The sequence below is a fragment of the Pungitius pungitius genome, unplaced genomic scaffold, assembly GCF_949316345.1.
Source record: "Pungitius pungitius unplaced genomic scaffold, fPunPun2.1 scaffold_31, whole genome shotgun sequence".
NCBI lineage: Eukaryota > Metazoa > Chordata > Actinopteri > Perciformes > Gasterosteidae > Pungitius > Pungitius pungitius.
This window is the reverse complement of record NW_026909910.1, coordinates 259333-279920: the sequence shown is the minus strand read 5'-3', so window position 1 is coordinate 279920 and position 20588 is coordinate 259333. Positions and strand designations below refer to the sequence as shown.

The 20588-nt window shown below is 45.4% G+C and overlaps 18 non-coding genes across 18 annotated transcripts; all 18 read left to right on the top strand.

Annotated features, from left to right (window-relative positions):
• The first annotated feature begins 5393 nt into the window (after positions 1–5393).
• LOC134123214 (small nucleolar RNA U3) lies at positions 5394–5609 on the top strand. Its single transcript, XR_009954702.1, has one exon. It is a non-coding gene; the product is annotated as a small nucleolar RNA U3 (small nucleolar RNA).
• A 655-nt stretch (positions 5610–6264) lies between these two features.
• On the top strand, positions 6265–6480 carry LOC134123221 (small nucleolar RNA U3). The gene has a single exon (XR_009954709.1). It is a non-coding gene; the product is annotated as a small nucleolar RNA U3 (small nucleolar RNA).
• Positions 6481–7090: 610 nt separating this feature from the next.
• On the top strand, positions 7091–7306 carry LOC134123211 (small nucleolar RNA U3). Its single transcript, XR_009954700.1, has one exon. It is a non-coding gene; the product is annotated as a small nucleolar RNA U3 (small nucleolar RNA).
• A 655-nt stretch (positions 7307–7961) lies between these two features.
• Positions 7962–8177, top strand: LOC134123202 (small nucleolar RNA U3). The gene has a single exon (XR_009954691.1). It is a non-coding gene; the product is annotated as a small nucleolar RNA U3 (small nucleolar RNA).
• A 655-nt stretch (positions 8178–8832) lies between these two features.
• LOC134123217 (small nucleolar RNA U3) lies at positions 8833–9048 on the top strand. Its single transcript, XR_009954705.1, has one exon. It is a non-coding gene; the product is annotated as a small nucleolar RNA U3 (small nucleolar RNA).
• A 655-nt stretch (positions 9049–9703) lies between these two features.
• On the top strand, positions 9704–9919 carry LOC134123210 (small nucleolar RNA U3). Its single transcript, XR_009954699.1, has one exon. It is a non-coding gene; the product is annotated as a small nucleolar RNA U3 (small nucleolar RNA).
• Positions 9920–10574: 655 nt separating this feature from the next.
• On the top strand, positions 10575–10790 carry LOC134123209 (small nucleolar RNA U3). The gene has a single exon (XR_009954698.1). It is a non-coding gene; the product is annotated as a small nucleolar RNA U3 (small nucleolar RNA).
• Positions 10791–11445: 655 nt separating this feature from the next.
• Positions 11446–11661, top strand: LOC134123203 (small nucleolar RNA U3). Its single transcript, XR_009954692.1, has one exon. It is a non-coding gene; the product is annotated as a small nucleolar RNA U3 (small nucleolar RNA).
• Positions 11662–12316: 655 nt separating this feature from the next.
• Positions 12317–12532, top strand: LOC134123200 (small nucleolar RNA U3). Its single transcript, XR_009954689.1, has one exon. It is a non-coding gene; the product is annotated as a small nucleolar RNA U3 (small nucleolar RNA).
• Positions 12533–13187: 655 nt separating this feature from the next.
• LOC134123208 (small nucleolar RNA U3) lies at positions 13188–13403 on the top strand. Its single transcript, XR_009954697.1, has one exon. It is a non-coding gene; the product is annotated as a small nucleolar RNA U3 (small nucleolar RNA).
• Positions 13404–14058: 655 nt separating this feature from the next.
• LOC134123207 (small nucleolar RNA U3) lies at positions 14059–14274 on the top strand. Its single transcript, XR_009954696.1, has one exon. It is a non-coding gene; the product is annotated as a small nucleolar RNA U3 (small nucleolar RNA).
• A 655-nt stretch (positions 14275–14929) lies between these two features.
• Positions 14930–15145, top strand: LOC134123206 (small nucleolar RNA U3). The gene has a single exon (XR_009954695.1). It is a non-coding gene; the product is annotated as a small nucleolar RNA U3 (small nucleolar RNA).
• A 655-nt stretch (positions 15146–15800) lies between these two features.
• Positions 15801–16016, top strand: LOC134123220 (small nucleolar RNA U3). Its single transcript, XR_009954708.1, has one exon. It is a non-coding gene; the product is annotated as a small nucleolar RNA U3 (small nucleolar RNA).
• Positions 16017–16671: 655 nt separating this feature from the next.
• Positions 16672–16887, top strand: LOC134123216 (small nucleolar RNA U3). The gene has a single exon (XR_009954704.1). It is a non-coding gene; the product is annotated as a small nucleolar RNA U3 (small nucleolar RNA).
• A 655-nt stretch (positions 16888–17542) lies between these two features.
• On the top strand, positions 17543–17758 carry LOC134123199 (small nucleolar RNA U3). The gene has a single exon (XR_009954688.1). It is a non-coding gene; the product is annotated as a small nucleolar RNA U3 (small nucleolar RNA).
• A 655-nt stretch (positions 17759–18413) lies between these two features.
• On the top strand, positions 18414–18629 carry LOC134123205 (small nucleolar RNA U3). The gene has a single exon (XR_009954694.1). It is a non-coding gene; the product is annotated as a small nucleolar RNA U3 (small nucleolar RNA).
• A 655-nt stretch (positions 18630–19284) lies between these two features.
• LOC134123204 (small nucleolar RNA U3) lies at positions 19285–19500 on the top strand. Its single transcript, XR_009954693.1, has one exon. It is a non-coding gene; the product is annotated as a small nucleolar RNA U3 (small nucleolar RNA).
• Positions 19501–20155: 655 nt separating this feature from the next.
• On the top strand, positions 20156–20371 carry LOC134123219 (small nucleolar RNA U3). Its single transcript, XR_009954707.1, has one exon. It is a non-coding gene; the product is annotated as a small nucleolar RNA U3 (small nucleolar RNA).
• The last annotated feature ends 217 nt before the right edge of the window (positions 20372–20588 follow it).

Here is a 20588-nt window from a genome sequence, read left to right as displayed (position 1 = left end):
AACCAGAAATGAAAGACTTGGCGGCAGCCTTGGCTCTACCAAGCACAGTGGCCATTATAAAGTGTAAAGGACACGAGCAGTCCAACAGCACGGTGGCAAAGGGAAACCAGGCAGCAGATCAAGCTGCAAAACAGGCTGCAGGTTACCAAATGGGGCTCCAAATGGTAAGTGCAGAAGAAGAGGGACAGTTGGGGCCACAACTTAATGAGGAGCAAATTGCAGAAGCCCAAAAGGGGGCGTCTCTCCACAGGAGAAAACGGTGTGGAAACAAAGAGGGGCTACGGAGGCTGGAGGCCTCTGGAGGTCCCCGGACGGTCGTCCAGTGCTACCACCTGAAATCAGAAACAGGTGTTTGCAGGAGGCACACAGGATGGCACATGTGGGACACAAACAGATGAATAGGAATCTTTGTTTCCCCAGAGCGCCTTCGAAGTCAGCTGTCACGTGATACAGTCTCTATGGATGGAATTGCTCTGGTATCCAACAGCACCGTCAGAAATCTTGGAGTTCTCTTCGACCAGGATATGTCCTTCAACTCTCATATAAAGAAGACTTCAAGGACTGCCTTTTTTCATCTACGGAATATATCAAAAATCAGGAACTTCCTGTCTCAAAGTGATGCAGAAAAACTAGTTCATGCATTTGTTACTTCTAGACTGGATTACTGTAATTCTTTGTTATCAGGCTGCTCTTGTAAATCGCTTAAACCTCTCCAACTGATTCAGAATGCTGCAGCACGTGTATTAACAAGAACTAAGAAATGGGATCATATAACTCCTGTATTAACTTCTCTGCACTGGCTTCCTGTTAAATCAAGAATAGAATTTAAGGTACTTCTCCTCACCTACAAGGCACTTGCTGGTGAGGCACCGTCTTATCTTAAAGAGCTTGTTACACCGTATTGTCCTACAAGGCATCTACGCTCCATAGATGCTGGGCTACTTGTGGTTCCTAGAGTTTTAAAAAGTAGGATGGGGGCCAGAGCCTTCAGTTATCAAGCTCCTCTTTTGTGGAACCAGCTTCCACTTTCAGTCCGGGGGGCAGACTCGGTCAGTTCATTTAAGATAAAGCTTAAAACGTTCCTCTTTGATATTGCTTATAGTTAGGGCTGGCTCAGGTTAGCCTGGACCAGCCCTTAGTTAAGCTGCTCTAGGCTTAGACTGCCGGGGGACTTCTTAGGACACACCGAGCCCCTCTCTCACTCTCACTCTCTCCTCCCACAATCATCCATGCTTTATTAATGTACATCACTAATTAAGCTTCTTTCCGGGAGTTTTTTGTGCTTTCTCGCCTAGCAGGTCTCCGTGGATCATAGTTTCGTGCGGACCCCGGTTCTGACTCCTGGCTCATGGCTCTGCTGACACCTGCTGCTGCCATCATCATTACTTTAAATATGATTCATATTACTGTCATCAAAAACCAACATCTTTCTGCTCTCCCTCCCCACAGAAGCCTCTGTGGATGGTGGTTCGATCTGATGGAGGTTGTCCCTGCAGTGGTCCTGCCGTACACCTCTTCTGCTACTTGCAATTACTTGTATCATTTCAGTTAGAGAAATTGAATGTATTGTACATCTTTTACATTGTTGATTCTGTACACATGACATCCATTGCAGTCTGTCCATCCCGGGAGAGGGATCCCTCCTCTGACGTTCTCCCTAAGGTTTCTTCCCTTTTTTCCCCATTGAAGGGTTTTTTCATATTTTGGGGAGTTTTTCCTGTGCCGATGTGAGGGTTTCGGGACAGAGGATGTTGCATGTGTACAGACTGTAAAGCCCTCTGAGGCAAATTTGTAATTTGCGATTTTGGGCTATACAAAATAAAATGAATTGAATTGAATTGAATTTGTCACTGGTGGCATCCGTTTTTGGCAGACATGACACGTGAATATGTTAAGACCTGTAAAATATGCATCACGTTTAACCCAAAACCGACGGTGAAGCCGGAGATGGGGGTGTTTCCGTTGACATTGGTGCCGGGATGGGAAATAGTCATCGACTACACTGACATGATCACCCAATGCGAAGGTAAAAGGTATCTCCTGGTATGCGTGGACGCCTTGACCGGCTGGCCAGAGGCGTGGCCCACAAAAAAGGAGGACAGTAAATCCGTTATCAAATGTTTGATAAACCATTACATACCAAGACATGGGTTCCCTGAGAAAGTCAGGTCTGACAACGGCACACACTTCAAAAATCATGACCTGCAAGAAGTGGAGAGAATGTTGGGTCTGAAACATGCTTTTGGTACAGTATATCACCCCCAATCCCAAGGGAAAGTAGAACGCATGGACCAAAACTTAAAACAAAAATTGGCTAAAATCTGTGCACAGACAAATTTAACCTGGGTATAAGCCCTCCCACTTGCATTAATGGCCATCAGAAGCTCAGTCAATCAGGGTACAGGTTTCACCCCTTACGAGCTGACCACTGGAAGACAGTTTCCCGGACCAAGCGCAGGCTTGAAGCTCCAGCCTGACCCGGAGACACCAACAGGTGAGTATGCAAGTCAATATAACGAACTACGAGCTCTCGTTTCAGATTTTGCGGTCCAGGTGCAAGACAGAACCGGAGGGCAGAACACCCCTGATCCCCACACAACAGCCTGGGTCCTCCTGAGGGTCATTGAGAGGAAGTGGTCGGAGACACGGTGGACAGGACCATACCAGGTGGAGGAGAGAACCTCACACGCTGTGAGGCTGAGAGGGAAAGGGGACACCTGGTACCACTGGAGCCAGTGCGCCCCCGCGGACGAACCGGGTTGCACTCTTCAGGACATCCTGACAACGCAGCAGAAAGAGACGGAACTGGACCGGACGTGCTCTCGGCGGGCAGTGACCGACAGACACCCAGTGCATGGTGTTCTGTGTTGACTGTCTACAACGAAAGAAGACCAGCGACGAAGAAATGCACAATGCTATCCTCTCCTCTCCTATTTTCTATCTTTCTCAATTCTCCGCAGTTAGTTTAGTTGAAATAGAGAATGTTGAGCTTAATATTTCCATAATTGCTATGGGGGGGGTAACGGTTGTTATTGCATTAGCTCTTATATACTTAGCTGCCACAGGTTCCACCTTGTTTGTTTGAGTGTTATTACAGTGTTGATACTATATAGCTTGGGTTGTTTTTGGGTATATCTTTCTGTGAGTTGTTTGTGTAATCTAGTGGAAAGGGAGCGAGCCACAGTAAGGGACAGAACCAACACTTGGGGGTCCCTTCTCAAAGTCAGACACGAAAAGACAGGGCGTGGTGTAAGGTAAGAGGTTTAAAGGTCCGGGGGGAGGCCCTCCTCCATCAGTATCACAACAGACCGGCATGATGGGCAACGGCTCCAGGGGTGGAGGACTCCACGCGTTGGGGGGCTGGAAATGTATGGGCTTCATGGTACTAATCTCGATTTCCATAGTGTGGGGTATACTCTAGTTTTTTGAAGGCTCACACGTCACCCCCATGGCAACGCCCACCATCCTCTCCCGCACACGCCGCGATTTCAAGAAGGGGTGGCCATGCGATAGAAAGGCGAAGATCTTACGGTACGTTAGAGGAAGCACGATGACCTTTGAGTTTGATTTATGCGACGTGATACATTGCTATCGGAATCACGCATCATGGACAAAGTGCAATTTGTACCTGTGCGCATATCCGTATTTCCATAGTGTGTGTGCGCGGGCGCGGTACCTACACAAAGAAAGTGAGAGGTGTGGATCATGGGGACACGTAGCAAAATATACTGGCGCTAACTGGGCCCCATACGGACCCTACTCCAACCCTTCGTGGTGGTCCAATGTTACCTTTTCCAGAAAACCCCAAAGCACCATCTCGATCAACCGGGTTAGTCTCACACTAGCAGGATTTTATAGTGCACCCCCTAGCAGAAATCCGAAATATGGGGATTTCTACTTCACTTTGGGGCTTGAACGGACAGGGGAGGACGCCCAGGGGATACTGCGGCTTGTTTTTGTTGACCCTCCGGCCTCTCGTCCAGGGAGACCCACACCTCCTCCAGACAGACAGGGGGCACTCGCTATGGCTATTGACTACTCTCAACTAAAACCCTTAGATATACTCGAACAGGCCACCGGCTATAAAGACGACAATCTGTGGCTTCGATGGCTGTCCCAAAACGCGGTAGAACATGGGCAGGGTAACTGTATAGCATGCGCCTCGGGTCGACCACAACTTACCACGGAACCGACCCCTCTGCATCCGGAAGATGCCTGGGGTTATAATTGTATGCTGGGGCTAACTCGGCAGGCAACCCCTCCAAATTGTACCACCCTGGCGTCTCTCCTCCCAACGATACATAACAAGACAAAGCCTGGCCCGTTCACTCCATTCAGAGGCGAACCGCGTCATTATCAGTGTTTCAACTTCACTCATACTTCCCCCACAATCAACGTAGGACAGGTCCCGGCCGACTGGTGCAACATCACAACCAGAGGGACATTGATCGGGGTATGGGCCCGGGCGGGGTTATGTTATTATTGCGGGGGACAGAGGCTTTTGTCCAGAATCCAAACCAAAACAATTGGGAGATGTGCAATGATCCGACTGGCCGTACCACTAACCATGATCAGAAACAAATTGGTCAAAAGCACAGAAAAATGAAACACTGCGCTCACTAAACGACGACGGAGAGAGAGCACAGGAAAAATGAAGATAAAATATAATCTGAGATAACACACCTGCGACCGAAGGGAGAGCCAGTTTGAACCCATTTTCAGAGCAAGGCCGAAGGCTGCAGGAGAGAGTACCAGACACTCATTGTTCGGGGAAGGCATTTGTGACAGAAGGATGAACTTGGTTGAACCAACGTTCAAGGGCACCAGAGGGATTAAAACAGGTCAGTGTCAGAAGGCAGGCGGACTTTGGAAGGGATTTGCTTGCGATGCGTATTTCATTGTCTCCAGATATATCTGCGGAGAATTGCTCATGTACAACTTTTTCTCTTCTAAATAAATGTTAAACTTTTTAACTAATTGGATTCTGTAGTGGATTCTTCTCGTCAACCAACTCGGGTGGATAAGGAATATCCTAACACAGTCCATCCAGCCTTTTTTCTTCTCATTGAGAAGACCTTTGAGTTCACTGGTGACCGTTGGCTTGTTGTTGGTGAAGTAGTGTACAGTCCAGATTGGAACGGTGGCATTTTCACAGAATCAAATGTTATTCCGTAAGGCATTGCGGAATGCTGTGGATAACCTCCCAAGAGGTCCACACTGCGGATAGCATTCCATCAATCCAAGAAGTACTGCATGGCTTCGTTTGCCTCTGTCCAGCGCCTCACAGTCTGCCTCAGCACCAAAGGAACATACTCTGGTGGTAACAAAAGGAGAACCATCGGTGATAGTTGTTTTTTTGAAAGTCAAATTCCGTTTTCACCCTCAAGCAAAGTAAGACTATACTTTCAGGGATCATTTCTATAGTTTCCGACTTGAGAAGTGTGTTTCAAAATGGTATGGCCTCGCTATCCACGATGATGAAATGTGATATTTCCCACTGGGCGTGAAGCGGGCACAGAGAAGTGAATCAGTTCACAAGCTTTCTGCCATTGATGACCGCTCTTTAATTCCTAGTGGAGTAAAGAGGTGGGAAATATGGACCGAGTGGTTATCAGACTACGTCAACTGACTTTTATATATAACCCCAAAAATTTGACTTGATTAGTTGATAGAATGGCTGAATTATCTGATATATTTTACTGTGTTTCAGTTCAAAGGGGGATTTTGTGACACCTTTCCGCATTGACCCTTGGCAGGAAGCCCAATAGTCATCTCCCTCGAGCCTGGAAACCAGTTATCTGCTCACCCGGTTCACACCTCCCTCACATTGTTCTCTTGGAATTTGGTGTCCTAGCAATCCCTGAGCTTGTCCTTCAAGTCACGCTGATTACCCGAATATACCCCTGTCCCTGCAGTTGAAGCCTTTTTTCTTCTCATTGAGAAGACCTTTGAGTTCACTGGTGACCGTTGGCTTGTTGTTGGTGAAGTAGTGTACAGTCCAGATTGGAACGGTGGCATTTTTACAGAATCAAATGTTATTCCGTAAGGCATTCCGGAATGCTGTGGATAACCTCCCAAGAGGTCCACACTGCAGATAGCAGTCCATCAATCCAACAAGTCCTGCATGGCTTCGTTTGCCTCTGTCCAGCGCCTCACAGTCTGCCTCAGCACCAAAGGAACATACTCTGGTGGTAACAAAAGGAGAACCATCGGTGATAGTTGTTTTTTTGAAAGTCAAATTCCGTTTTCACCCTCAAGCAAACTAAGACTTTACTTTCAGGGATCATTTCTATAGTTTCCGACTTGAGAAGTGTGTTTCAAAATGGTATGGCCTCGCTATCCACGATGATGAAATGTGATATTTCCCACTGGGTGTGAAGCGGGCACAGAGAAGTGAATCAGTCCACAAGCTTTCTGCCATTGATGACCGCTCTTTAATTCCTAGTGGAGTAAAGAGGTGGGAAATATGGACCGAGTGGTTATCAGACTATCTAAACAGACTTTTATATATAACCCCAATAATTCGACTTGATTAGTTGATAGAATGGCTGAATTATCTGATATATTTTACTGTGTTTCAGTTCAAAGGGGGATTTTGTGACACCTTTCCGCATTGACCCTTGGCAGGAAGCCCAATAGTCATCTCCCTCGAGCCTGGAAACCAGTTATCTGCTCACCCGGTTCACACCTCCCTCACATTGTTCTCTTGGAATTTGGTGTCCTAGCAATCCCTGAGCTTGTCCTTCAAGTCACGCTGATTACCCGAATATACCCCTGTCCCTGCAGTTGAAGCCTTTTTTCTTCTCATTGAGAAGACCTTTGAGTTCACTGGTGACCGTTGGCTTGTTGTTGGTGAAGTAGTGTACAGTCCAGATTGGAACGGTGGCATTTTCACAGAATCAAATGTTATTCCGTAAGGCATTCCGGAATGCTGTGGATAACCTCCCAAGAGGTCCACACTGCGGATAGCAGTCCATCAATCCAAGAAGTCCTACATGGCTTCGTTTGCCTCTGTCCAGCGCCTCACAGTCTGCCTCGGTGATAGTTGTTTTTTTGAAAGTCAAATTCCGTTTTCACCCTCAAGCAAACTAAGACTATACTTTCAGGGATCATTTCTATAGTTTCCGACTTGAGAAGTGTGTTTCAAAATGGTATGGCCTCGCTATCCACGATGATGAAATGTGATATTTCCCACTGGGCGTGAAGCGGGCACAGAGAAGTGAATCAGTTCACAAGCTTTCTGCCATTGATGACCGCTCTTTAATTCCTAGTGGAGTAAAGAGGTGGGAAATATGGACCGAGTGGTTATCAGACTATCTAAACAGACTTTTATATATAACCCCAATAATTCGACTTGATTAGTTGATAGAATGGCTGAATTATCTGATATATTTTACTGTGTTTCAGTTCAAAGGGGGATTTTGTGACACCTTTCCGCATTGACCCTTGGCAGGAAGCCCAATAGTCATCTCCCTCGAGCCTGGAAACCAGTTATCTGCTCACCCGGTTCACACCTCCCTCACATTGTTCTCTTGGAATTTGGTGTCCTAGCAATCCCTGAGCTTGTCCTTCAAGTCACGCTGATTACCCGAATATACCCCTGTCCCTGCAGTTGAAGCCTTTTTTCTTCTCATTGAGAAGACCTTTGAGTTCACTGGTGACCGTTGGCTTGTTGTTGGTGAAGTAGTGTACAGTCCAGATTGGAACGGTGGCATTTTCACAGAATCAAATGTTATTCCGTAAGGCATTCCGGAATGCTGTGGATAACCTCCCAAGAGGTCCACACTGCGGATAGCAGTCCATCAATCCAAGAAGTCCTGCATGGCTTCGTTTGCCTCTGTCCAGCGCCTCACAGTCTGCCTCAGCACCAAAGGAACATACTCTGGTGGTAACAAAGGGAGAACCATCGGTGATAGTTGTTTTTTTGAAAGTCAAATTCCGTTTTCACCCTCAAGCAAACTAAGACTATACTTTCAGGGATCATTTCTATAGTTTCCGACTTGAGAAGTGTGTTTCAAAATGGTATGGCCTCGCTATCCACGATGATGAAATGTGATATTTCCCACTGGGCGTGAAGCGGGCACAGAGAAGTGAATCAGTTCACAAGCTTTCTGCCATTGATGACCGCTCTTTAATTCCTAGTGGAGTAAAGAGGTGGGAAATATGGACTGAGTGGTTATAAGACTATCTCAACAAACTTTTATATATAACCCCAATAATTCGACTTGATTAGTTGATAGAATTGCTGAATTATCCGATATATTTTACTGTGTTTCAGTTCAAAGGGGGATTTTGTGACACCTTTCCGCATTGACCCTTCGCAGGAAGCCCAATAGTCATCTCCCTCGAGCCTGGAAACCAGTTATCTGCTCACCCGGTTCACACCTCCCTCACATTGTTCTCTTGGAATTTGGTGTCCTAGCAATCCCTGAGCTTGTCCTTCAAGTCACGCTGATTACCCGAATATACCCCTGTCCCTGCAGTTGAAGCCTTTTTTCTTCTCATTGAGAAGACCTTTGAGTTCACTGGTGACCGTTGGCTTGTTGTTGGTGAAGTAGTGTACAGTCCAGATTGGAACGGTGGCATTTTCACAGAATCAAATGTTATTCCGTAAGGCATTCCGGAATGCTGTGGATAACCTCCCAAGAGGTCCACACTGCGGATAGCAGTCCATCAATCCAAGAAGTCCTACATGGCTTCGTTTGCCTCTGTCCAGCGCCTCACAGTCTGCCTCAGCACCAAAGGAACATACTCTGGTGGTAACAAAAGGAGAACCATCGGTGATAGTTGTTTTTTTGAAAGTCAAATTCCGTTTTCACCCTCAAGCAAACTAAGACTATACTTTCAGGGATCATTTCTATAGTTTCCGACTTAAGAAGTGTGTTTCAAAATGGTATGGCCTCGCTATCCACGATGATGAAATGTGATATTTCCCACTGGGCGTGAAGCGGGCACAGAGAAGTGAATCAGTTCACAAGCTTTCTGCCATTGATGACTGCTCTTTAATTCCTAGTGGAGTAAAGAGGTGGGAAATATGGACCGAGTGGTTATCAGACTATCTCAACAGACTTTTATATATAACCCCAATAATTCGACTTGATTAGTTGATAGAATGGCTGAATTATCTGATATATTTTACTGTGTTTCAGTTCAAAGGGGGATTTTGTGACACCTTTCCGCATTGGCCCTTGGCAGGAAGCCCAATAGTCATCTCCCTCGAGCCTGGAAACCAGTTATCTGCTCACCCGGTTCACACCTCCCTCACATTGTTCTCTTGGAATTTGGTGTCCTAGCAATCCCTGAGCTTGTCCTTCAAGTCACGCTGATTACCCGAATATACCCCTGTCCCTGCAGTTGAAGCCTTTTTTCTTCTCATTGAGAAGACCTTTGAGTTCACTGGTGACCGTTGGCTTGTTGTTGGTGAAGTAGTGTACAGTCCAGATTGGAACGGTGGCATTTTCACAGAATCAAATGTTATTCCGTAAGGCATTCCGGAATGCTGTGGATAACCTCCCAAGAGGTCCACACTGCGGATAGCAGTCCATCAATCCAAGAAGTCCTACATGGCTTCGTTTGCCTCTGTCCAGCGCCTCACAGTCTGCCTCAGCACCAAAGGAACATACTCTGGTGGTAACAAAAGGAGAACCATCGGTGATAGTTGTTTTTTTGAAAGTCAAATTCCGTTTTCACCCTCAAGCAAACTAAGACTATACTTTCAGGGATCATTTCTATAGTTTCCGACTTGAGAAGTGTGTTTCAAAATGGTATGGCCTCGCTATCCACGATGATGAAATGTGATATTTCCCACTGGGCGTGAAGCGGGCACAGAGAAGTGAATCAGTTCACAAGCTTTCTGCCATTGATGACCGCTCTTTAATTCCTAGTGGAGTAAAGAGGTGGGAAATATGGACCGAGTGGTTATCAGACTATCTAAACAGACTTTTATATATAACCCCAATAATTCGACTTGATTAGTTGATAGAATGGCTGAATTATCTGATATATTTTACTGTGTTTCAGTTCAAAGGGGGATTTTGTGACACCTTTCCGCATTGACCCTTGGCAGGAAGCCCAATAGTCATCTCCCTCGAGCCTGGAAACCAGTTATCTGCTCACCCGGTTCACACCTCCCTCACATTGTTCTCTTGGAATTTGGTGTCCTAGCAATCCCTGAGCTTGTCCTTCAAGTCACGCTGATTACCCGAATATACCCCTGTCCCTGCAGTTGAAGCCTTTTTTCTTCTCATTGAGAAGACCTTTGAGTTCACTGGTGACCGTTGGCTTGTTGTTGGTGAAGTAGTGTACAGTCCAGATTGGAACGGTGGCATTTTTACAGAATCAAATGTTATTCCGTAAGGCATTCCGGAATGCTGTGGATAACCTCCCAAGAGGTCCACACTGCGGATAGCAGTCCATCAATCCAAGAAGTCCTGCATGGCTTCGTTTGCCTCTGTCCAGCGCCTCACAGTCTGCCTCAGCACCAAAGGAACATACTCTGGTGGTAACAAAAGGAGAACCATCGGTGATAGTTGTTTTTTTGAAAGTCAAATTCCGTTTTCACCCTCAAGCAAACTAAGACTATACTTTCAGGGATCATTTCTATAGTTTCCGACTTGAGAAGTGTGTTTCAAAATGGTATGGCCTCGCTATCCACGATGATGAAATGTGATATTTCCCACTGGGCGTGAAGCGGGCACAGAGAAGTGAATCAGTTCACAAGCTTTCTGCCATTGATGACCGCTCTTTAATTCCTAGTGGAGTAAAGAGGTGGGAAATATGGACCGAGTGGTTATCAGACTATCTAAACAGACTTTTATATATAACCCCAATAATTCGACTTGATTAGTTGATAGAATGGCTGAATTATCTGATATATTTTAATGTGTTTCAGTTCAAAGGGGGATTTTGTGACACCTTTCCGCATTGACCCTTGGCAGGAAGCCCAATAGTCATCTCCCTCGAGCCTGGAAACCAGTTATCTGCTCACCCGGTTCACACCTCCCTCACATTGTTCTCTTGGAATTTGGTGTCCTAGCAATCCCTGAGCTTGTCCTTCAAGTCACGCTGATTACCCGAATATACCCCTGTCCCTGCAGTTGAAGCCTTTTTTCTTCTCATTGAGAAGACCTTTGAGTTCACTGGTGACCGTTGGCTTGTTGTTGGTGAAGTAGTGTACAGTCCAGATTGGAACGGTGGCATTTTCACAGAATCAAATGTTATTCCGTAAGGCATTCCGGAATGCTGTGGATAACCTCCCAAGAGGTCCACACTGCGGATAGCAGTCCATCAATCCAAGAAGTCCTGCATGGCTTCGTTTGCCTCTGTCCAGCGCCTCACAGTCTGCCTCAGCACCAAAGGAACATACTCTGGTGGTAACAAAAGGAGAACCATCGGTGATAGTTGTTTTTTTGAAAGTCAAATTCCGTTTTCACCCTCAAGCAAACTAAGACTATACTTTCAGGGATCATTTCTATAGTTTCCGACTTGAGAAGTGTGTTTCAAAATGGTATGGCCTCGCTATCCACGATGATGAAATGTGATATTTCCCACTGGGCGTGAAGCGGGAACAGAGAAGTGAATCAGTTCACAAGCTTTTTGCCATTGATGACCGCTCTTTACTTCCTCGTGGAGTAAAGAGGTGGGAAATATGGACTGAGTGGTTATCAGACTACGTCAATAGACTTTTATATATAACCCCAAAAATTCGACTTGATTAGTTGATAGAATGGCCGAATTATCCGATATATTTTACTGTGTTTCATTTCAAAGGGGGATTTTGTGACACCTTTCCGCATTGAACCTTCGCAGGAAGCCCAATAGTCATCTCCCTCGAGCCTGGAAACCAGTTATCTGCTCACCCGGTTCACACCTCCCTCACATTGTTCTCTTGGAATTTGGTGTCCTAGCAATCCCTGAGCTTGTCCTTCAAGTCACGCTGATTACCCGAATATACCCCTGTCCCTGCAATTGAAGCCTTTTTTCTTCTCATTGAGAAGACCTTTGAGTTCACTGGTGACCGTTGGCTTGTAGTTGGTAAAGTAGTGTACAGTCCAGATTGGAACGTTGGCATTTTTAGAGAATCAAATGTTATTCTGTAAGGCATTCCGGAATGCTGTGGATAACCTCCCAAGAGGTCCACACTGCAGATAGCAGTCCATCAATCCAAGAAGTCCTGCATGGCTTCGTTTGCCTCTGTCCAGCGCCTCACAGTCTGCCTCAGCACCAAAGGAACATACTCTGGTGGTAACAAAAGGAGAACCATCGGGGATAGTTGTTTTTTTGAAAGTCAAATTCCGTTTTCACCCTCAAGCAAACTAAGACTATACTTTCAGGGATCATTTCTATAGTTTCCGACTTGAGAAGTGTGTTTCAAAATGGTATGGCCTCGCTATCCACGATGATGAAATGTGATATTTCCCACTGGGCGTGAAGCGGGCACAGAGAAGTGAATCAGTTCACAAGCTTTCTGCCATTGATGACCGCTCTTTAATTCCTAGTGGAGTAAAGAGGTGGGAAATATGGACTGAGTGGTTATAAGACTATCTCAACAGACTTTTATATATAACCCCAATAATTCGACTTGATTAGTTGATAGAATGGCTGAATTATCCGATATATTTTACTGTGTTTCAGTTCAAAGGGGGATTTTGTGACACCTTTCCGCATTGACCCTTCGCAGGAAGCCCAATAGTCATCTCCCTCGAGCCTGGAAACCAGTTATCTGCTCACCCGGTTCACACCTCCCTCACATTGTTCTCTTGGAATTTGGTGTCCTAGCAATCCCTGAGCTTGTCCTTCAAGTCACGCTGATTACCCGAATATACCCCTGTCCCTGCAGTTGAAGCCTTTTTTCTTCTCATTGAGAAGACCTTTGAGTTCACTGGTGACCGTTGGCTTGTTGTTGGTGAAGTAGTGTACAGTCCAGATTGGAACGGTGGCATTTTCACAGAATCAAATGTTATTCCGTAAGGCATTCCGGAATGCTGTGGATAACCTCCCAAGAGGTCCACACTGCGGATAGCAGTCCATCAATCCAAGAAGTCCTACATGGCTTCGTTTGCCTCTGTCCAGCGCCTCACAGTCTGCCTCAGCACCAAAGGAACATACTCTGGTGGTAACAAAAGGAGAACCATCGGTGATAGTTGTTTTTTTGAAAGTCAAATTCCGTTTTCACCCTCAAGCAAACTAAGACTATACTTTCAGGGATCATTTCTATAGTTTCCGACTTGAGAAGTGTGTTTCAAAATGGTATGGCCTCGCTATCCACGATGATGAAATGTGATATTTCCCACTGGGCGTGAAGCGGGCACAGAGAAGTGAATCAGTTCACAAGCTTTCTGCCATTGATGACCGCTCTTTAATTCCTAGTGGAGTAAAGAGGTGGGAAATATGGACCGAGTGGTTATCAGACTATCTAAACAGACTTTTATATATAACCCCAATAATTCGACTTGATTAGTTGATAGAATGGCTGAATTATCTGATATATTTTACTGTGTTTCAGTTCAAAGGGGGATTTTGTGACACCTTTCCGCATTGACCCTTGGCAGGAAGCCCAATAGTCATCTCCCTCGAGCCTGGAAACCAGTTATCTGCTCACCCGGTTCACACCTCCCTCACATTGTTCTCTTGGAATTTGGTGTCCTAGCAATCCCTGAGCTTGTCCTTCAAGTCACGCTGATTACCCGAATATACCCCTGTCCCTGCAGTTGAAGCCTTTTTTCTTCTCATTGAGAAGACCTTTGAGTTCACTGGTGACCGTTGGCTTGTTGTTGGTGAAGTAGTGTACAGTCCAGATTGGAACGGTGGCATTTTCACAGAATCAAATGTTATTCCGTAAGGCATTCCGGAATGCTGTGGATAACCTCCCAAGAGGTCCACACTGCGGATAGCAGTCCATCAATCCAAGAAGTCCTGCATGGCTTCGTTTGCCTCTGTCCAGCGCCTCACAGTCTGCCTCAGCACCAAAGGAACATACTCTGGTGGTAACAAAAGGAGAACCATCGGTGATAGTTGTTTTTTTGAAAGTCAAATTCCGTTTTCACCCTCAAGCAAACTAAGACTATACTTTCAGGGATCATTTCTATAGTTTCCGACTTGAGAAGTGTGTTTCAAAATGGTATGGCCTCGCTATCCACGATGATGAAATGTGATATTTCCCACTGGGCGTGAAGCGGGCACAGAGAAGTGAATCAGTTCACAAGCTTTCTGCCATTGATGACCGCTCTTTAATTCCTAGTGGAGTAAAGAGGTGGGAAATATGGACCGAGTGGTTATCAGACTATCTAAACAGACTTTTATATATAACCCCAATAATTCGACTTGATTAGTTGATAGAATGGCTGAATTATCTGATATATTTTACTGTGTTTCAGTTCAAAGGGGGATTTTGTGACACCTTTCCGCATTGACCCTTGGCAGGAAGCCCAATAGTCATCTCCCTCGAGCCTGGAAACCAGTTATCTGCTCACCCGGTTCACACCTCCCTCACATTGTTCTCTTGGAATTTGGTGTCCTAGCAATCCCTGAGCTTGTCCTTCAAGTCACGCTGATTACCCGAATATACCCCTGTCCCTGCAGTTGAAGCCTTTTTTCTTCTCATTGAGAAGACCTTTGAGTTCACTGGTGACCGTTGGCTTGTTGTTGGTGAAGTAGTGTACAGTCCAGATTGGAACGGTGGCATTTTCACAGAATCAAATGTTATTCCGTAAGGCATTCCGGAATGCTGTGGATAACCTCCCAAGAGGTCCACACTGCGGATAGCAGTCCATCAATCCAAGAAGTCCTGCATGGCTTCGTTTGCCTCTGTCCAGCGCCTCACAGTCTGCCTCAGCACCAAAGGAACATACTCTGGTGGTAACAAAAGGAGAACCATCGGTGATAGTTGTTTTTTTGAAAGTCAAATTCCGTTTTCACCCTCAAGCAAACTAAGACTATACTTTCAGGGATCATTTCTATAGTTTCCGACTTGAGAAGTGTGTTTCAAAATGGTATGGCCTCGCTATCCACGATGATGAAATGTGATATTTCCCACTGGGCGTGAAGCGGGCACAGAGAAGTGAATCAGTTCACAAGCTTTCTGCCATTGATGACCGCTCTTTAATTCCTAGTGGAGTAAAGAGGTGGGAAATATGGACCGAGTGGTTATCAGACTATCTCAACAGACTTTTATATATAACCCCAAAAATTCGACTTGATTAGTTGATAGAATGGCTGAATTATCCGATATATTTTACTGTGTTTCAGTTCAAAGGGGGATTTTGTGACACCTTTCCGCATTGACCCTTTGCAGGAAGCCCAATAGTCATCTCCCTCACGACTGCAAACCAGTTATCTGCTCACCCAGTTCACACCTCCCTCACATTGTTCTCTTGGAATTTGGTGTCCTAGCAATCCCTGAGCTTGTCCTTCAAGTCACGCTGATTACCCGAATATACCCCTGTCCCTGCAGTTGAAGCCTTTTTTCTTCTCATTGAGAAGACCTTTGAGTTCACTGGTGACCGTTGGCTTGTTGTTGGTGAAGTAGTGTACAGTCCAGATTGGAACGGTGGCATTTTCACAGAATCAAATGTTATTCCGTAAGGCATTCCGGAATGCTGTGGATAACCTCCCAAGAGGTCCACACTGCGGATAGCAGTCCATCAATCCAAGAAGTCCTGCATGGCTTCGTTTGCCTCTGTCCAGCGCCTCACAGTCTGCCTCAGCACCAAAGGAACATACTCTGGTGGTAACAAAAGGAGAACCATCGGTGATAGTTGTTTTTTTGAAAGTCAAATTCCGTTTTCACCCTCAAGCAAACTAAGACTATACTTTCAGGGATCATTGCTATAGTTCCCGACTTGAGAAGTGTGTTTCAAAATGGTATGGCCTCGCTATCCACGATGATGAAATGTGATATTTCCCACTGGGCGTGAAGCGGGCACAGAGAAGTGAATCAGTTCACAAGCTTTTTGCCATTGATGACCGCTCTTTACTTCCTCGTGGAGTAAAGAGGTGGGAAATATGGACTGAGTGGTTATCAGACTACGTCAATAGACTTTTATATATAACCCCAAAAATTCGACTTGATTAGTTGATAGAATGGCCGAATTATCCGATATATTTTACTGTGTTTCATTTCAAAGGGGGATTTTGTGACACCTTTCCGCATTGAACCTTCGCAGGAAGCCCAATAGTCATCTCCCTCGAGCCTGGAAACCAGTTATCTGCTCACCCGGTTCACACCTCCCTCACATTGTTCTCTTGGAATTTGGTGTCCTAGCAATCCCTGAGCTTGTCCTTCAAGTCACGCTGATTACCCGAATATACCCCTGTCCCTGCAATTGAAGCCTTTTTTCTTCTCATTGAGAAGACCTTTCAGTTCACTGGTGACCGTTGGCTTGTAGTTGGTAAAGTAGTGTACAGTCCAGATTGGAACGTTGGCATTTTTAGAGAATCAAATGTTATTCTGTAAGGCATTCCGGAATGCTGTGGATAACCTCCCAAGAGGTCCACACTGCAGATAGCAGTCCATCAATCCAAGAAGTCCTGCATGGCTTCGTTTGCCTCTGTCCAGCGCCTCACAGTCTGCCTCAGCACCAAAGGAACATACTCTGGTGGTAACAAAAGGAGAACCATTGGTGATAGTTGTTTTTTTGAAAGTCAAATTCCGTTTTCACCCTCAAGCAAACTAAGACTATACTTTCAGGGATCATTTCTATAGTTTCCGACTTGAGAAGTGTGTTTCAAAATGGTATGGCCTCGCTATCCACGATGATGAAATGTGATATTTCCCACTGGGCGTGAAGCGGGCACAGAGAAGTGAATCAGTTCACAAGCTTTCTGCCATTGATGACCGCTCTTTACTTCCTAGTGGAGTAAAGAGGTGGGAAATATGGACCAAGTGGTTATCAGACTATGTCAACAGACTTTTATATATAACCCCAAAAATTCGACTTGATTAGTTGATAGAATGGCTGAATTATCCGATATATTTTACTGTGTTTCAGTTCAAAGGGGGATTTTGTGACACCTTTCCGCATTGACCCTTTGCAGGAAGCCCAATAGTCATCTCCCTCACGCCTGCAAACCAGTTATCTGCTCACCCAGTTCACACCTCCCTCACATTGTTCTCTTGGAATTTGGTGTCCTAGCAATCCCTGAGCTTGTCCTTCAAGTCACGCTGATTACCCGAATATACCCCTGTCCCTGCAGTCGAAGCCTTTTTTCTTCTCATTGAGAAGACCTTTGAGTTCACTGGTGACCGTTGGCTTGTTGTTGGTGAAGTAGTGTACAGTCCAGATTGGAACGGTGGCATTTTCACAGAATCAAATGTTATTCCGTAAGGCATTCCGGAATGCTGTGGATAACCTCCCAAGAGGTCCACACTGCGGATAGCAGTCCATCAATCCAAGAAGTCCTGCATGGCTTCGTTTGCCTCTGTCCAGCGCCTCACAGTCTGCCTCAGCACCAAAGGAACATACTCTGGTGGTAACAAAGGGAGAACCATCGGTGATAGTTGTTTTTTTGAAAGTCAAATTCCGTTTTCACCCTCAAGCAAACTAAGACTATACTTTCAGGGATCATTTCTATAGTTTCCGACTTGAGAAGTGTGTTTCAAAATGGTATGGCCTCGCTATCCACGATGATGAAATGTGATATTTCCCACTGGGCGTGAAGCGGGCACAGAGAAGTGAATCAGTTCACAAGCTTTCTGCCATTGATGACCGCTCTTTAATTCCTAGTGGAGTAAAGAGGTGGGAAATATGGACTGAGTGGTTATAAGACTATCTCAACAGACTTTTATATATAACCCCAATAATTCGACTTGATTAGTTGATAGAATGGCTGAATTATCCGATATATTTTACTGTGTTTCAGTTCAAAGGGGGATTTTGTGACACCTTTCCGCATTGACCCTTCGCAGGAAGCCCAATAGTCATCTCCCTCGAGCCTGGAAACCAGTTATCTGCTCACCCGGTTCACACCTCCCTCACATTGTTCTCTTGGAATTTGGTGTCCTAGCAATCCCTGAGCTTGTCCTTCAAGTCACGCTGATTACCCGAATATACCCCTGTCCCTGCAGTTGAAGCCTTTTTTCTTCTCATTGAGAAGACCTTTGAGTTCACTGGTGACCGTTGGCTTGTTGTTGGTGAAGTAGTGTACAGTCCAGATTGGAACGGTGGCATTTTCACAGAATCAAATGTTATTCCGTAAGGCATTCCGGAATGCTGTGGATAACCTCCCAAGAGGTCCACACTGCGGATAGCAGTCCATCAATCCAAGAAGTCCTACATGGCTTCGTTTGCCTCTGTCCAGCGCCTCACAGTCTGCCTCAGCACCAAAGGAACATACTCTGGTGGTAACAAAAGGAGAACCATCGGTGATAGTTGTTTTTTTGAAAGTCAAATTCCGTTTTCACCCTCAAGCAAACTAAGACTATACTTTCAGGGATCATTTCTATAGTTTCCGACTTGAGAAGTGTGTTTCAAAATGGTATGGCCTCGCTATCCACGATGATGAAATGTGATATTTCCCACTGGGCGTGAAGCGGGCACAGAGAAGTGAATCAGTTCACAAGCTTTCTGCCATTGATGACCGCTCTTTAATTCCTAGTGGAGTAAAGAGGTGGGAAATATGGACCGAGTGGTTATCAGACTATCTAAACAGACTTTTATATATAACCCCAATAATTCGACTTGATTAGTTGATAGAATGGCTGAATTATCTGATATATTTTACTGTGTTTCAGTTCAAAGGGGGATTTTGTGACACCTTTCCGCATTGACCCTTGGCAGGAAGCCCAATAGTCATCTCCCTCGAGCCTGGAAACCAGTTATCTGCTCACCCGGTTCACACCTCCCTCACATTGTTCTCTTGGAATTTGGTGTCCTAGCAATCCCTGAGCTTGTCCTTCAAGTCACGCTGATTACCCGAATATACCCCTGTCCCTGCAGTTGAAGCCTTTTTTCTTCTCATTGAGAAGACCTTTGAGTTCACTGGTGACCGTTGGCTTGTTGTTGGTGAAGTAGTGTACAGTCCAGATTGGAACGGTGGCATTTTCACAGAATCAAATGTTATTCCGTAAGGCATTCCGGAATGCTGTGGATAACCTCCCAAGAGGTCCACACTGCGGATAGCAGTCCATCAATCCAAGAAGTCCTGCATGGCTTCGTTTGCCTCTGTCCAGCGCCTCACAGTCTGCCTCAGCACCAAAGGAACATACTCTGGTGGTAACAAAAGGAGAACCATCGGTGATAGTTGTTTTTTTGAAAGTCAAATTCCGTTTTCACCCTCAAGCAAACTAAGACTATACTTTCAGGGATCATTTCTATAGTTTCCGACTTGAGAAGTGTGTTTCAAAATGGTATGGCCTCGCTATCCACGATGATGAAATGTGATATTTCCCACTGGGCGTGAAGCGGGCACAGAGAAGTGAATCAGTTCACAAGCTTTCTGCCATTGATGACCGCTCTTTAATTCCTAGTGGAGTAAAGAGGTGGGAAATATGGACCGAGTGGTTATCAGACTATCTCAACAGACTTTTATATATAACCCCAAAAATTCGACTTGATTAGTTGATAGAATGGCTGAATTATCCGATATATTTTACTGTGTTTCAGTTCAAAGGGGGATTTTGTGACACCTTTCCGCATTGACCCTTTGCAGGAAGCCCAATAGTCATCTCCCTCACGACTGCAAACCAGTTATCTGCTCACCCAGTTCACACCTCCCTCACATTGTTCTCTTGGAATTTGGTGTCCTAGCAATCCCTGAGCTTGTCCTTCAAGTCACGCTGATTACCCGAATATACCCCTGTCCCTGCAGTTGAAGCCTTTTTTCTTCTCATTGAGAAGACCTTTGAGTTCACTGGTGACCGTTGGCTTGTTGTTGGTGAAGTAGTGTACAGTCCAGATTGGAACGGTGGCATTTTCACAGAATCAAATGTTATTCCGTAAGGCATTCCGGAATGCTGTGGATAACCTCCCAAGAGGTCCACACTGCGGATAGCAGTCCATCAATCCAAGAAGTCCTGCATGGCTTCGTTTGCCTCTGTCCAGCGCCTCACAGTCTGCCTCAGCACCAAAGGAACATACTCTGGTGGTAACAAAAGGAGAACCATCGGTGATAGTTGTTTTTTTGAAAGTCAAATTCCGTTTTCACCCTCAAGCAAACTAAGACTATACTTTCAGGGATCATTGCTATAGTTCCCGACTTGAGAAGTGTGTTTCAAAATGGTATGGCCTCGCTATCCACGATGATGAAATGTGATATTTCCCACTGGGCGTGAAGCGGGCACAGAGAAGTGAATCAGTTCACAAGCTTTTTGCCATTGATGACCGCTCTTTACTTCCTCGTGGAGTAAAGAGGTGGGAAATATGGACTGAGTGGTTATCAGACTACGTCAATAGACTTTTATATATAACCCCAAAAATTCGACTTGATTAGTTGATAGAATGGCCGAATTATCCGATATATTTTACTGTGTTTCATTTCAAAGGGGGATTTTGTGACACCTTTCCGCATTGAACCTTCGCAGGAAGCCCAATAGTCATCTCCCTCGAGCCTGGAAACCAGTTATCTGCTCACCCGGTTCACACCTCCCTCAC